The 11,511-nt window shown below is 54.4% G+C and overlaps 1 protein-coding gene across 2 annotated transcripts in view; it reads right to left on the bottom strand.

Moving 5' to 3' along the window:
• Window positions 1–9,131, bottom strand: part of ARHGAP39 (Rho GTPase activating protein 39) — a 154,229-nt gene extending 145,098 nt beyond the window's left edge. For both annotated transcript variants that reach the window (XM_024345394.3, XM_024345392.3), the window contains exon 1: window positions 8,965–9,131. The gene's annotated coding sequence lies outside the window, so the exon portion shown is untranslated. The remainder of the gene's footprint in view (window positions 1–8,964) is intronic.
• Between the last annotated feature and the right edge of the window lie 2,380 nt (window positions 9,132–11,511).

The following is an 11,511-nucleotide window of genomic DNA, read 5'->3' on the forward strand; positions in this document are numbered from 1 at the left end:
AGTTCTCCAAGTCCCCACTAGATTAGCTAGACACAGAGCACTGATTGGTGCGTTTACAAACCTTGAGCTAGACACAGGGTGCTGCTGACTGGTGCGTTTACAAACCTTGAGCTAGACACAGAGTGCTGATTGGTGTGTTTACAAACCTTTAGCTAGACAGAAAAGTTCTCCAAGTCCCCACCCGACCCAGAAGCCCAGCCGGCTTCACCTCTCAATGGTGGGCTAGCCCGGCATTCCGGCAGCCCAGAGGAAGCTCCTCCCAGATCAAGCCCAGCAGGCGCCAGCCACAGCACCGGCTCCCGCCCACGCCTTTCCCTCCACACCTCCCTGCGAGCAGAGGGAGCCGGCTCTGGCCTCGGCCAGCCCCAGAGAGAGGCCCCCACAGCGCAGGAGCTGGCTGAAGGGCTCCTCCAGCATGGCCACAGCGGACGCCGAGGAGGCGCCGAGAGCAAGCGAGGGCTGCTAGCACGTTGTCACCTCTCACCTCCACGCCCAGCTAATTTTTGTACTTTTAGTATAGACAGGGTTTCACCATGTTGGTCAGGATGGTCTCAATCTCTTGACCTCATGATCCGCCCGCCTCGGCCTCCCAAAGTGCTGGGATTAGAGGCCTGAGCCACCGTGCCTGGCCTGCATATTTTTAAGGTTCACACACGTTATAACATGAATCAGTAACTCACTTCCTTTTATTGCCAAATAATATTCCATTGCAGGAATGGACCACATTGTGTTTATCCGTTCATCCGTTGATGGACAGTTAGGTTGTCTCCACTTTCTGGCTGTTGTGAACACTCATGGAGAAGCTTCTGCGTGGACGTGTATATTTCCAGTCACTCAACCAAAAGAACACACAAAAGGTAAACCAGTTTCCAACTGAGACACTCATTTAATTTGACCTACTATATTATTTAAAATATAGAGAGATGAGATAATTAGGAGAAATAAATGACCAAAGGAAGTGCAGAAATAAAGACACTAAGAGACAAGAGCAAACCCTGATGTGATGGAATAAACAGTGATTGAAGAAAGAGATGCTATTTCTAGGATGGGTCCTACAGGTACATTTGCAAAAGACTGTGCCTATAGCCTTGCTGGTAACTGCACGAAAATTCCACAGCACCTCCATACAGCCAAATACAGTGCAGCCATGGAAAGAATATACTGGAAAATGTACTGATATGGAAAGATCTCTCAAACATAGTTGAAAAAGGCAAGGTTCAGAAACTTTTTAAAAAGAAAAGGGTAAGGAAAAAAAAGAATACATACACTTGTTTGCTTGCAAAGTTACAAAGTATCTCTAGAAGGATACACAAGAAGCTGGTCCAGCAAAGCTTCCAGGGGAACCAGGTTCCAGGGTAGAGACTAGGAGGCTTCACTGAGCTCCCTTTGTACTTTTGAACCACGTATATTATCTGCTCAAAAATGTTAAACAAAATTGAAACTTTCTAGGAAGCAAAAATAAAGAGAAGCTGTGAGAATCAAGACATTTACACTTAGGAAAGCAAGTTACAAGAGAGGCCCAGGAAGATGGAAGCAGCTGACGTGGGAAATGTGTCAACGAGTCCCTCCCCCTGCTGCGCCAGCCATTCTCTGAGGGCATCTCCCCATCCTAAACCCAATCATCTTTACTGAAGCCAGTGCTCAAAGAAAATGTTGCAATCTGCAGCAAGACATTCAGAACACAAACAGCCAAGTGCCATGGCTCATGTCTACAATCCTGGCACTTTCGGAGGCCGAGGTGGGACGATCACTTGAGCCCAGCAGATGGAGGCTGCAGTGAGCTGTGATCATACCACTGCACTCCAGCCTGGGCAACCCACCCTGACTCTCTCTCTCTCTCTAAAAAAAAGAAAATACAAATGTATCTGTTGCCCTCAAGGACTTCCCAGTCTAGAGGGGAGAAAATATTATGTGATTGTGCAGTGAGCAAAAGCACCACCTAGAGCACTACGAGAGGGGGTGGAGCACCTGAGGACAAGGCAGCGGTCCAGGAGGCGCTCCCACGGACCTCACCTGAGTCTGAGTCAAAGGGCTGAAGGAACCAGTGAGCTTGGCTTAGTTTTGGAAGGAGGGACACCAAGAAAGACTTGGCCCATGACCACATGGCAGTTTTTCTGGAGAGCAGAGTAGGTTGGGGTCACGAAGCGCTGTGGAGCATGGTCCAGGAGGCACTGGGGAGCCAGGGAGGAGAGCCAGGCAGCAGAGTCACTCGCCTAGACGCTCTGAGCCTGGCGCCATCCTGTGCACTGTAGGATTTCAACAGCATCCCTGGCCTCCACAAATCCTTGGCCATCCCCTCCTAGTTGGGACAACCAAAAATGTCTCCAAATATTGCCAAATGTGGCAGGAGGGCGGGGAGTGGTGTCAGAATCACCCCTGGGGAGATCACTGCCCTGTTTATATCATCTGAGCAGCTATGTGGCAGAGACAGGGGAGCGGCTCAAGGCTGGGGCAGGAGAGCCCCAGGAGGTATAGCCTAGTGCAGGAGGGACATGGTGCAGGTCCCACTCAGGCAGGGGTTCTGATCACTGTTCAGGGGAACTGGCAAGAGGACCCGGAGCCGCGCCACATGGCAGCTGAGAGGAGGACCCAGCACGCCAAACTTCTAGGTGGTGGCCAAGCAGGTGAAGGTCCCAAAGCCCCAAAGGGTTGACGCCAGAAGTGAATGTGGGTGCTGAGTCTGAGCCGCCTCAGGGGCTCTTGTGCATGGTGGCCGGCTCCAGCGTCCAGCATCTGCGGCTGAGGGGAGACATCCAGCTGCACCTTCAGTCATGGTGAGAGGGCCCAGACAGCAGGTACGGGCTCCTTAGCTCTATTCAGCACAGCGTCCGAGCAGGGGCTCACCCTTCCCCATAGGAAGGCTGTGCATCACACCCTGCTTTGGTCCATGGACCCTGAGATGCCAGTCCAGGATGGTGCTGGAAAAGACACTAGGTTTCTGCCACTCTCTTGCCATAAAAACAGCATGTGCCACATAAGGCCTGGTCCTGAGTCTGGAAATGAAGACTCTTGGAAAAGAGTCACAAGCAAACGAAACGCGGGCAGGAATCAGCCTCTGCTGCTGTGAGCGCTGCAGTGCTGGGGTTGCTACTGCAACTCGCTCTGGAGAAAGCTGTCCAGTAAACTCCTGGATTTGGATTTCTTCCTTCACCAACCCATCCTACAGAACATTGCCAATTAAATCTCCCTAAACCATTAATCAGGACATCCCCTGCTCACAAAGCTGCCTGCGGTGGCTCCCGGTTAGCTAGAAAATTAAAATCTAGGCCGGGCGCGGTGTCTCACGCCTGTAATCCCAGCACTTTGGGAGGCCAAGGCGGGCGGATCACAAGGTCAGGAGATCGAGACCATCCTGGCTAACACAGTGAAACCCCGTGCCTACTAAAAACACAAAAAATTAGCCGGGCGTGGTGGTAGGCACCTGTAGTCCCAGCTACTTGGGAGGCTGAGGCAGGAGAATGGCGTGAACCCAGGATGCGGAGCTTGCAGTGAGTCGAGATCGCGCTGCTGCACTCCAGCCTGGACGACAGAGCAAGACTCCATCTCAAAAACAAAAAGAAAATTAAAATCTAAAGCCTTTAACTGGAATTCAAAGACCTTCTCATTATGACCCTTATCTCCCATTATTCCTTACACAACCTTCAAACCGCTAGAAACCACACATAACCAACCTTCTCACCTTTGCTCCCAAAATGTGAAAATACTTCTGTCTGCAGTGCTATGTCCCTACTCTTCCCTCTTCATATCCCACTGAGTACGGTTCAGCTAGAAGACCATCTCGTCTTGAAGCCTCCCTTCACTGCTGCAGCCCCCTGCAATTATCTCCCCTTTAAACTTCTAAAGCAAACTTTTCTGTAAATGGCCCAGATAACAAAGGGTTTAGGCTTTGCGGGCCGCACAGCCTCTGCACAAGGAGTCAGTTCAGCCAGAGCGGCCATGGACAATACAGAAAATACAGAAATAAGCAGGCGCGGCTGTTGAATAAAACCTCATTTACAAAAACACGCAGAGGAGTCTGCCGGGGGCTGCAGTGTACTGACCCCTGGTCTGGAGCACGGGTTAGGCCTTTAATCACAGAAGGACTCATATCTGTAGCAGATTTTTTCTTTTTAAGCTCCCTGAAAGCATGTCTTTGGCACTACAATGTACGTACAACTGAGCATAAATTAGATGTTCGATTTTAAAACTATAAAACAATACTTGGAAAACACTTGCATAAAAAATTGAAAAAAAAATTATTAATGCTAAATATTATGGTTTTCCCACAGAAATCCAAAAACTCAAAAGAAAAGGAGGGGAAAGCCACACCAAATGTTGCACCAAGAAGAATTCCACCCAATGGATCATAATAGCGGCCACTAATCTCTTTTCACAATACACGAACTGTGTCAAAGACTGGTACGAGTTTCATAACAAGATTATCCATGGAGGGGGGTGCTAGTTCATGTTAACAAAACTCACAGATGTATGATAATAAAATTACTTTGTCACCATCACATTTCAGGGGGTTAGCAGGATGGCAGGCACCAGTGACCAACATGAGTTTTAGGGAAGACTACCCCTGCAAAATCCTGGTCTCAGGTGTCTTGATACCAAACACAGCAGAAGTGGCAGAGGAGTTGGCGTGCAGACCAGCTGAGGAGGAGGACCACAGCAGGTGGAAACAGTGTGGCCAGGGTATGGAAGTCAGGGTCAGACTCAACCTCAGGGCACAGCAAAGACTTGTCAGATAAACTTGGGAACAAGTCTAAGTGGCAGATGAAAGACACAACGAGGCAAGCACAGTGGCAGCAGAGACAGCCAGTGTCAGAGGGTAAGGATTTCACTTGTTGAAGCAAGAAAGGTAACGAGAAGGGACAGGAGACAGGCCAGGCAGGGTAGTCCAGCTCTGCGAGGGAGTCTGTCCAGCTCTGAGAGGGAATCTGCTCCACAGGCTGAACACCAGAGTCTGCTCTTTTGAGCCATGCCTTGTGGTGTCTTTACAGGACACCTGCAAAGCTAACTGTGAGATGGATCGCATAAGGTCTATGACGCAGGACCTTGAGTCAACGAAGAGGCACAGCAGAGGGGCTTTGCTAGTAGAAGTAGGTGTTTCAATATAAGAGCGTATTTCATAGACTTTTTTTCAACAGCACCAAAGAAGCCAGTACAAGCCTACCAGGAGGCTGCATTCTCTGAACTACTGTTGATAAATTGTTCAAGGACATGCCAACTCTCCATGTAGCATGCAGCTTCCACAGCCCATCCCAGCAGAGAGGTAGGAGACAAAGCTGGGATGGGCATTTAAAAATCTATCTTAGGCTATTTGTGTTACCACTATCTAAACATTAAATATTCTCACCTTAAAGGTCACAAATCTCAAAACACTCTACTAAAGGTGGAAGGGTTTTCCCTAATCTTTGTGTCACACAATATAAAGGTGATGAGATGCGATTTTCTAAGGTAAAGCTAAGATACAGAGGGAAGAGGTGACCAGACTTGAGGAGGACCATCTCCTTGAGAAATATGGGGAATCTTTCCACTATGTTCTGAAACAAGTTAAATCTTACTTCTCGGCCGGGCGCGGTGGCTCACGCCTGTAATCCAAGCACTTTGGGAGGCCGAGGCGGGCGGATCATGAGGTCAGGAGATCGAGACCATCCTGGCTAACACGGTGAAACCCCATCTCTACTAAAAATACAAAAAATTAGCCAGGCGCGGTGGCAGGTGCCTGTAGTCCCAGCTACTCGGGAGGCTGAGGCAGGAGAATGGCGTGAACCCAGGAGGCGGAGCTTGCAGTGAGCCGAGATTGCGCCACTGCACTCCAGCCTGGGCAACAGAGCAAGACTCTGTCTCAAAAAAAAAAAAAAAAAAAATTCTTAGTTCTCACAACAGCTTAGCAGGCAGAATGTTACACTGCTGGTGATTCCACCTTCTCACTTTCTGTTATGTCTTCCCTGTCACTTAATGTTTATTTTAATAAATCATCTTTTCTGTTGCAAGGATAATACTGAGAAGTATAACAACAATGGCAGGCTGGGCGCAGTGACTCATGCCTGTAATCCCAATACTTTGGGAAGCCAAGGCAAGTGGATCACTTGAGCTCAGGAGTTTGAGACCAATCTGGGTGACATGGCAAAACACATCTCTACAAACAAAACCGAACAAAAAAATTAGCCAGGTGTGGTGACACACACCTGTAGTCCCAGCTACTTGGGAGGCTAAGGTGGGAGGATGCCTTGAGCCCAGGAGGTCGAGGCTGCAGTGAGCCATGATCGCACCACTGCACTCCAGCCTGGCCAGCAGAGTGAGACCCTGTCTCAAAAACAAGCAAAAACTGGCTGGGCGCGGTGGCTCACACCTGTAATGCCAGCACTTTGGGAGGCCGAGGCGGGCGGATCATGAGGTCAGGAGATCGAGACTATCCTGGCTAACATGGTGAAACCCCGTCTCTACTAAAAATACAAAAAATTAGCCAGGCGTGGTGACAGGAGCCTGTAGTCCCAGCTACTCGGGAGGCTGAGGCAGGAGAATGGCGTGAACCCAGGAGGCAGAGCTTGCAGTGAGCCGAGATTGTGCCACTGCACTGCAGCCTGGGTAACAGAGCGAGACTCTGTCTCAAAAATTAAAAATAAAAATAAAATAAAATAAAATATTCTTTTTTTTTTTTTTTTTTTTTTGAGACAGAGTCTCGCTCTGTCGCCCAGGCTGGAGTGCAGTGACACAATCTCGGCTCACTGCAAGCTCCGCCTCCTGGGTTCAAGCGATTCTGTGTCTCAGCCTCCCAAGTAGCTGGGACTACAGGCATGAGCCACCACACCCAGCTAATTTTTGTATTTTTAGTAGAGACGGGGTTTCACCATGTTGGTTAGGCTGATCTTGAACTCCTGACCTCAAGCGATCTGCTCACCCCAGCTTCCCAAAGTGCTGGCATTACAGGCGTGAGCCACCGCACCTGGCCATTTTTCTCTAAGAACGTCTTAAAACAATCTTATATAATAATTCATCTAAGTATGTGAGGCTTGTCTGTCTTTTACCTTTATAAACATGTGTTCAAATATGACCTCAGCTTTCTTGTGTGAGAAACCAGCGCCACAGACTTCCAGCTTAATGTAAACTTCCAGTTTACATTACGTTGGCAGTGCTGGAGAAACTGAAGACCCACTGACCCAGCACATGCACCCCGGAAGCACCAGATCTTGGCAGTAATAACCATTCCTAACTTTCTAAAACACAGTGTGCCACGAACAAAGTGTTTCACAAGTCTTAATTCACTGAGTCCTCACAGCAACCCTATGAGGCCAATATTATTAGTGTTCCCATTTTACAGATGAGAAGCCAAAGGCACAGAGACCTTGCCGAAGACCACAAAGCCAGTAAACAGAAGAGTCGAGACTCAGAGGCGGGCAGCCTGGCTCCAGAACCCGCCCTCCTGTCCACTCTGCTCCCCTGCCTCTCAGGAAGACAGCTGGCTAGACCAAGTGCAGGGAGCGAGGCGCCACCCCCATTCATTCACTCCAAGCATTTATGGCTACAGAGCCTGCGCCCAGGGCGGTTTATGGAATGAGTCTCCTCGATTTACAGCCACACCTCCTATCAAATCGCCTTTCCCTCCCCCGGCGCGAGAATCGCACCTTGCTCTTTGTGGATCGGGCGCCGCCGACGGAACCACCTGCTGTCTATAGAGGGCACCTAGGACGCAGCGTCCAATTCCCCTCACTGGCTTCAAAAGACAAATCTCCGTATTGTTGTACCAGGACGCACGAGAAGCCTCACCACTGTAGGTTTTTCAGCAGAGGTCACTGGAGGTCTGGTTAAACCCGTACAGCACTGAGGGGGAGGGGGCCCGGCTGCGTTTCCGAAGCTGCGCAGCGCCCACAGCAGCTGCTGGTGGGAAGCGGCTCGGAACACACCCACAGCTGCCAAGGAGCCGGCTGCACGTTTTAAAATAAAAAACGTCCTGGGCCCCAAAATGCACAGCCTGCCTCGCTCGCCGCCCTGGGCACGGAACGCCGCCTCCACCCACAGCACTCCAGCAACTGGGAAGCAACCGAGGGAATTCCAGCTCGGGGGGCAACCGGGAGGGGAAGGCTCCGAGCGCCGGAGCCCCAGCCCGCGCCTGCCGCAGAGGCGAGGCCGCAGAGCCCACCCGCAGGCGGCCATGACCCCACCTGGAGACGCCCATGTCCGCTCCCTGCGCCCCGGGGACAAAGCCCGAGGCTGAACCGCAGCGCACCGCAGCCCTGCACCCGCGCCGCCCTTCAGGACGCGGGCACCAGCCCCGACCGGCGGGCATCCACCTTGTCCCCACTCCGACGGCGCCCGGGAATGCGGCCGGTGCCCCGAGCTCAGGCTGGGCACACGTGCACCCACACCCACCACGGGCGGGGTCCCCTCACACCCCCCTCGGGCAGGGGCACACTCACACCCATCTAGGGCCGGGCACACTCACACCCCCCTCGGGCAGGAGCACACTCACACCCCCCTGGGGCCGGACACACCCACACTCCCCTCGGGCCGGGCACACTCATACCCACCGTGGACAGGGGCACACTCACACTCACTCTGGACAGGGGCACACCCACACCCACATTGGGGCCGGGCACACTCACAACCACCTAGAGCAGGGACACAACTCACCCTGGACAGGGTACAGTCACACCCACTTCGGGCCGGGCACACGCGCACTCACCCACCCTCAGACTCCCAGCCCGGCCCGTCGGCGCGCACCCGGGCCCCGCGCGGCCTTGGCCCCTCGAGCCTCCGCGCCCCCCGCCCGGCCGGGCCCCGCACACCCACGCCCCCTCCCTCCACGGCCCAGTCACAGCCCCTCCCGCCGCTGCAGTCGCCGCGGGCCTGGATTCCTTGCGCTGCCGGGCCTGCAGCCTCCGCCGAGGCTGGGCCAGGACCACGGGGACCGCAGCGCCGGCCCCTCCGCCATCTTCCTGGCCCGCGCCGCCCACCGCCCGTTGCCCGCGCTCTCACCGGCCGGCTGCGCGCGGGCCGCGCCGCCACAGTCCCTCATCCCGGCCCGCGCGACGCGCGTGAGCCGGCCGCCGCTCCCCGGCCTCTCTGCTGCTCCGCCGCTGCTGCCGCGGCAGCCCGTGCTGTCGGCGTCCTCCGCCGCCGCCGCCGCCGCCGGCCCAGTGCGCGGCGGCCGCGCGTCCTCCCGTCACCAAGCGCAACCCCCCGCCTCCGGCTCCGCCCCCGCGGCGGTCACCACCCGCCGCCAGGGGGCACTGCCTCGCGAGGCCGCATCACGCATGCGCTGGCGCGCGGCATGCCGGGAGCCGGAGTCCCGCGGAGGGCGCGCGCGGCATGCTGGGAGCCGCCTGGCCCCGCCCCTTCGCCGCGCCAGAGGCCTCCCGCGGGGACCTACCCTGTGAGTTAGCGGTGTCTTTCCGTCTCTTTTGGTGCAGAGCAGTTACCATCTGACACGTCTCGGTGTGGTTTGGTGTAATTTTGCCGTCTCAAACCACGTTGGGCTTCCCGAGTCTGAGATTTCACTTTTCTTCGACTCTAGAAATACAGCCATTCTTCTCAAAACGTGGGCTGCCCTGTTCCTCAGTCCTTCTTGTGGCGGGCTCGTGTCTTTTCACCTCCTGTTATTCTCACCTTTTTAGTCCTGTCACTTTTACTCGGTCATTCACTCAGCTGCAGCTCGACTAGTGCTCCGTTCGGCGTTTTCTAATCTGCATTCAGTCTGGTTTTCTAGATTCTCTTAGTGCCAGGTGCGTTTCTGGAAATTAAATCTGACTGGCATTTCTGGAGAAACGGAGGCTAAACAGCCTGAAGCTTCGATAGTAGAAGACAGGGGCGCACACCCTTCAGTCCTGGACATTCCCTGGGTCCTCAACCGTGAGAAGCCGCAAAGGGCTGAAAGGCCCCCGTCAAAAGTCATCCGTGGAGCTCCACCTCCTGCCCTGCAGCTCACTCGCCTTGCAGGGACTCTCCCGCCTCAGGAGATCTCCCGTCGGGCTGTCTCGCCGCCCGCCGTCACACTTCACTCTTCACTCTTATACACAGTGCTTTTTCGCCTCCCGCTCCCTCTCCACTGTATTCACTTAGAAAACCCAACTGGGCGAGCCCAACCCTTCTCCTCCATGACTACTGAAGAAAATCACACATCCAGGCTGACTGCCTTCGCCTTAAACTTGTGACAACACACTGGCGGCGAGCACCTCCCACCCCCGTGACCACACACTGGCGGTGAGCACTTCCCACCCCTGTGACCACACACTGGCGGTGAGCACTTCCCACCCCGTGACCACACATTTACAGTGAGCACTTCCCACCCCCGTGACCACACACTGGCGGTGAGCACTTCCCACCCCCGTGACCACACACTGGCGGTGAGCACTTCCCACCCCCGTGACCACACACTGGCGGTGAGCACTTCCCACCCCCGTGACCACACACTGGCGGTGAGCACTTCCCACCCCCGTGACCACACACTGGCGGTGAGCACTTCCCACCCCCGTGACCACACACTGGCGGTGAGCACTTCCCACCCCCGTGACCACACACTGGCGGTGAGCACTTCCCACCCCCGTGACCACACACTGGCGGTGAGCACTTCCCACCCCCGTGACCACACACTGGCGGTGAGCACTTCCCACCCCCGTGACCACACACTGGCGGTGAGCACTTCCCACCCCCGTGACCACACACTGGCGGTGAGCACTTCCCACCCCCGTGACCACACACTGGCGGCGAGCACCTCCCACCCCCGTGACCACACAGTGGCGGCGAGCACCTCCCACCCCCGTGACCACACACTGGCGGCGAGCACCTCCCACCCCCGTGACCACACACTGGCGGCGAGCACCTCCCACCCCCGTGACCACACACTGGCGGCGAGCACCTCCCACCCCCGTGACCACACACTGGCGGCGAGCACCTCCCACCCCCGTGACCACACACTGGCGGCGAGCACCTCCCAACCCCGTGACCACACACTGGCGGCGAGCACTTCCCACCCCGTGACCACACATTTACGGTGAGCACTTCCCACCCCCGTGACCACACACTGGCGGTGAGCACTTCCCACCCCCGTGACCACACACTGGCGGTGAGCACTTCCCACCCCCGTGACCACACACTGGCGGTGAGCACTTCCCACCCCCGTGACCACACATTTACAGTGAGCATTTCCCACCCTGGTGACCACACACTTAACTAATTAAAAATATAGAAAATATTTATAGAGGACATTTAACTCTTTTTTTTTTTTTTTTTTTTGAGATGGAGTCTTGCTGTGTCACCTAGGCTGGAGTACAGTGGCGCCATCTTGGCTCATTGCAACCTCTGCCTTCTGGGTTCAAGCAATTCTCCTGCCTCAACCTCTTGAGTAGTTGGGATTACAGGTGCCCACCACAACTCCTGGCTAATTTTTTGTATTTTTAGTAGAAATAGGGTTTCACCGAGTTGGCCAGGCTCCTCTCAAACTCCTGACCTCAAGTGATTCACCCACCTCAGCCTCCCAAAGTGTTGGGATTACAGGCGTGAGCTACCACACCTGGCCAAGGACAC

Source organism: Pan troglodytes, chromosome 7 (assembly GCF_028858775.2).
Source record: "Pan troglodytes isolate AG18354 chromosome 7, NHGRI_mPanTro3-v2.0_pri, whole genome shotgun sequence".
NCBI classification, from domain to species: Eukaryota; Metazoa; Chordata; class Mammalia; order Primates; family Hominidae; genus Pan; species Pan troglodytes.